The following is a 5809-nucleotide window of genomic DNA, read 5'->3' as shown; positions in this document are numbered from 1 at the left end:
TCTTTGGACATGTAAAAAAAAAATTATATGCATCCTCTACTTTACCACACTAGTATAGACAGTAGGAATAAATGTTGTAATCTACATTCTGGAATATCACAATTTTCAGAATTTCTTGTTGAATAAAGAGATGTATAACAACGCATATCTGGAAGTATGTCCATTAGACAATATGGTGCTAAATTATTATGCATCTTGAACATTGTTTTTAAACTAGGTGTTTGTCTTCCACAACTATGTGGTTCCCATCCTGTTTCGTAGTATTGTTTTTCTGTTGCCGATTGACAGATCGGGATTTCTTTATTTAATTAAGGACCCCTCCCTTTTTTTTTTTTTTATAAAAAAAGATGATTGCTTTTAGGTCGTCATTTTCAACTTAATTAACATCACCGGTAATGACGTGTCCAGCGAGACTGTAGTTGAAAGAAGAAGTGCATGAGTACTTACGAGGATTTTGTTTTATCTCAGGCATTAGGCACTGCAAGGTTTATTTATAATTGGAATGTTTGGAAGCAACAATTTTGAAAAATTCTGTAGGAAACAGGGTAGTGAAGGGTAGTAGACTTCAGCTTGAAATATGGTTAAATGCAAAACTGAACTTAAATATGAATAAGAATGTTGTAATGTTCACAGCATTTATTCCGATATATTGGAAAATTTAAATTTAAGAAACCGACTAGTTTATATATTATCTTCCGACACACGTGGTGCCTTTTAGATGTGCTGGACTACATCCTCATCACAAACACCAGCTTGCATTCTGCAGTTTCTTCAGCTTCTTCAAATAGTCCATTCAAAAATTTCAAGGGAACCGAGTAAAGTTTGCTGCAAATGTGACGAAGACTTAATTGTTTATTGATAAGGTAAAAAGAGACATTTTGTATATTTGGTCTATTGTACGATCGATGTCAATAATTACGCCTACGTCTAAGTGTATTGTTAAAAAGTCGCGTCATATTCATGTTGGCACATTGTTGGCTTGAAAGATTCCCTACATTATTCATGTGGTCGTTGCAAACATACCGAAATGCAGTACCTAGTTTCCTGATCTAGCATTCTTCTCGTTGTCTACGGAATGGAGTGCTTAAAGTTGGACTATTAGTTGGATGATATATTTTTTTCTCCAAAATTCTAACTCTTGTTGAAAGAAAAGAGTGGTTAGGCGAATTGAAATGTTTATAAAGATGTTGATAACCCCATTATTTATTTCACTGTACCCCGCGACATTCTCGTACTAAGTTAGCTCTTGGTTTCCCAATATATATCAGTCTGCATTGTGCGCATTTAATCATATTGACAACGTTTGAAGTTTTAGTATGTCAAGTTTTAGAATAAAAACTTGGTCAGGTAAGGATGCTATAAAACAGAATTTTTGTTCTCAAAATAACACAGGTTTTGCAAATTTTAGAAGAACATTTGGAAAATGAAGAAATGTAAATAACTTAATTCAATGTGATAACTCATTTCCTCTTAGATAGCATGATTGAAATATAAAATTTTAGCAATCAGAATGCCATAACTCTATTATTATTAAAACTATTAAAAAATCTATTTCTCAAATTTATATAAGGTTAATAGTGCCTTTTATTACATTTTCAACAGTGAAATACTGTGATTTATTTACTGAATAAAAGTGATATTCTCTCACAGTGTGAAAGAATACCAAAATGATATTCTCTCACAGTGTGAAAGGATATCAAAGTAAATAAAAAATAATTTCTGACCTGTCATAAGATAGAGATAGTAACTAAACATCTTGATAGAGCTAAGACTGCAATTTTCTTCCCAAATATGTTGCTAAAATACATGCTATGTAATGTTTTCAATCTCACAACTGCTAAGTTATGACGTCTCAACCCCTCAACTATGACGTCAAGCCTATCTATGACACTGGGTTAAGAAAAGACAGAGGCAAAGGGAAAATCAAAGAAAATGTAATAAACAGAAAATTCAATGTTTCGTAGATGAATATGGAATTTTTTTCACTCGTCCCACTCGTGAAATAAATTCCATATTCATCTACGAAACATTGAATATCCTCTATTTATTACATTTTCAGCAGTGAAATACTGTGATTTATTTATTGAATAAAAGTGATATTCTCTCACAGTGTGAAAGGATACCAAAATGATATTCTCTCACAGTGTGAAAGGATATCAAAGTTGGTAAAAAATAATTTCTGGCCTGTCATGAGATAGAGATAGTAACTAACTGCAAATTTCTTCCCAAATGTGTTGCTAAAATCCATGCTATGTAATGTTTTCAATCACACAACTGCTTTGATGTCTCAACCGCTCAATTATGACGTCAGGCCTATGATGTGTTAAGAAAAGACAGAGGAAAAGGGAAAATCAAAGAAAATGTAATAAACAGAACATTCAATGTTTTGTAGATGAATATGGAATTTATTTCACGAGTGAGACAGGATTTTTTGATATTTTCACTCGTGCTTCGCACTCGTGAAAAATATCAAAAAATCCTGTCCCACTCGTGAAATAAATTCCATATTCATCTACAGAACATTGAATATCCTCTATTTAGACAGCTTTGTTATCGCTGTGAAATAAAATATTGTCAAACTGAATTCTTGTGAGTAAATCAAAAATATCAACTGATACTCATATATACTATATACAAATGTATAATATATTCAAGGTTAAAGAGCACTTGTTGCTTTTCATATTTTAAAAACAATGATCCAAGAAATTTTGAAGGAGGTAGGGGTTCAGCCATAGAAAAAGATATCGAATTGATTTGAGGTGCAGTAGGAACCAGAGAAACGGAGGGCCATGCCCCTCCCCCAGTTTATGTTGTCAATGTATACTATATAGAAAACAAGGCTATTGCACATACAATTGTGTACCCTCATTAATTTTGCCAGTATACTCGTACAATACATTAGATAACAGCGGTTATGCAAGCCCCAAAACTGATGACCCACCCCCTTTTCGAGAGGTGGGGGTGGGGGGTCAATAATTTTTTTAGCCCCCCCCCCGCTTAAATTGCTCCGTTGCGCCAGCCAAACGATAACGCTGATTCCTATGACTGATAAATTTCAAGTCTTTAATAGGCTATGTGAATATTAAAGGACTTCAATATCAGAAAACAACAAACTTCCTAAATGCGGGTAATTTTAGTTACTCTAGTAGACCAACCCGAGCAGATGATTAGAGTTATCTTTCTTAAAATGTAAAAAAAAAACAAAACCTATTCGTCGTGGTGGTGGGGTCCACGTTTCTAGGGAGGGGGGGGGGTTCAAAGTCATTTTTATTTGCTTCATTATATACTTTTAATAACTCTGCAAATTCCAGGGGTGTCCGAACCCCCATCCCCGACCCCCTCTAGATCCGTGCATGAATTGAGAACTATTAAACTCTAAAACGTATTGCTTTGCCGATATTTAATGTCGATATTACATATGGATTCCATGCTGTATGTATATTTTCTGAAATTATGTCAATCACAAATTTAAAATCTTTTAAAAACCTTCGAATATTCATATCTAAAATAAACGATACCGTCTGTCCTCCATAATTCATATGTCACAATCCCATTCTTTTCTTTTCTCTTATGTTTATTGCTAAATTTTGTACATATATGTATATGTCTGTCATTTATGCTATTGTTTCATACATTTATTTATTATTTTTCACATCTATGACGACTTATTTATATACTGTACCACTGGTGTTGGTGTGAGTAAAATAAATGAACTTGAACTTGGTATCTAATCATCATCTTTATGATTTCGTTGCTATAATCTGATTCCAAATATCCGATTATTGTAGTTGTATATACATTCTAAAATATATTTCAAAAAATTGCAAGACAAAGTTCATGTATTAGTATTTCAGAAATTTCTATATACAGAGAGGATTTTTTTTTCAAAGAAACAATATGTGTTTGTGAAACACTGATGCCCCCGTATGGCAACTTATGGTGAAGGTAAACTTTCTCAAAAGCAAATCAAATTTGCTGATACCCAAAGTAAGGTCTTGTACCGAGGAATATACCTGTGAAATATGAAAGCCCTAGCACCCATTGAAAAGATATGGAAAAGGTTAAAGTTTTTCAAAAGTAAGTCAAACATCAAGGTCAAGGTCAAATGGTCAAAATTAATGGTGCCCAAGGAAAGGCCTTCTCACAAGAAATACACGTGTGAAATATGAACGCCCTAGCACATGCAGTTTAAAAGATATGGCCAAGGTTAAAGTTTTTCAAAAGTAGATCAAACTCCAAAGCCACGGTCAAAGGGTCAAAGTTGTTGGTATCCAAAGTAAGGTCTTGTTACAAGGATTGCATATATGAAGTATGAAAGCCCTAGAACCAGCTGTTCAAAAAAATGGCCAAGGTTAAGGTTTTCAAAAGTAGGTCAAACTCCAAGGTCAAGGTCAAAGGGTCAAAGTTGTTGGTATCCAAAGTAAGGTCTTGTCACAAGAAATACACATGTGAAGTATGAAAGCCCTAGCAATAACTGTTCAAAAGTGATAGCCAATGTTAAAGTTTTTCAAAAGTAGGTCAAACTCCAAGGTCAAAGGGTCAAAGTTGTTGTTATCTAAAGGAAGGTCTTTCACAAGAATTACACATGTGAAGTATGGTATGAAAGCCCTAGCACCAACCGTTCAAAAGTTATGGCCAAGGTTAAAGTTGGGTAAAATTTCGTAAAACTGGGTCAAACTCCAAGGTCAAAAGGTCAATTATGACGGTACAAGAAAGGTCTTGTCACAAGGAATACACATGTGAAATATGAAAGCCATAGCTCCAACCAATCAAAAGTTATGGACAATGTTAAAGTTTTTGCGGACAAACAGACAGACAGACAGACAGACGGACAGGGCAAAATTATATACCCCCGAATCTTCGATACGGGGGCATAAAAAGCTATCTGGCATTGGGTGACTTAAAAATAGATTAAGCAGATTTCAAGGTCATGCCACAATATGATCTATAGTGATGATAAACTTCCAACAGCAAATTAATTTTAAATTTTAAAATCAGGCTATGAATTAGATTTGATGTAAAACTGGTCGTTTAAATTCCTGTATTTCTTAATTACCTTGAATTTCGATATACATTGTAGTAATATAATAACAACCATTTGTCACTTTAAAATTAAAGTCAATTGCTTTTTAGGGCTCCTCCGAGCTGAAGCTAACTCTGAAGAATGGAGTCTGTCCATATTTATTTCTGTGCGATTTGAACTCCGCTACTCGAGAATTTTCACTTCAACCTGAACCACTTCACTTTCAAGTGCTCACAATATTTTGTACCGATAAACATGTTTCCTCCATAAACTAATGGACTTAACGTTGTCAGTTTTTAAAACACGATGATAATTTTTCATAGAGGATTTCTTTTTGTAAATACGTACACTAGGCTCATTTGAGTGCAAGTGTTACTTTTTTTTGTTGACTTGAAAACACTATAGTCTTTTTTAATAAATTAAAAAAACGCAGAATAACTGAGGGTAACCATGTACAAATTCAAAGATTTTATTTTCCTCTTTTAGAAATTACTTCCACACTGCCCTTGGTTTTTATTGGTTTTTTTCGCAATTACTATCTGCTTTTCACGTTCTGGAAGATATTAATGTATCGACACATGGTTTATAGCCCATCGAATTTTATATTGTAGTGGCTTATACTCATTTCATTTCTCATCTTACCTCATTTTCCATTCAGGTGGAACTTGAATGCTCAATCTTTATTGTTCATCTTAATGACGTTTAAAAATGTTATTCTTTAAATTGTTGCCTCCATACTATACTCATAAAATTTTAAAATGTAATTTTCAGTCTGCTTTTAAATCT

This window comes from Saccostrea echinata, unplaced genomic scaffold, assembly GCF_033153115.1.
Source record: "Saccostrea echinata isolate AGI-Se365-2 ecotype Australia unplaced genomic scaffold, CSIRO_AGI_Sech_v1 ptg000056l, whole genome shotgun sequence".
In the NCBI taxonomy this organism is placed as follows: Eukaryota; Metazoa; Mollusca; class Bivalvia; order Ostreida; family Ostreidae; genus Saccostrea; species Saccostrea echinata.
The sequence above is the reverse complement of the archived record's forward strand: the minus strand, read 5'-3'. Positions refer to the sequence as shown.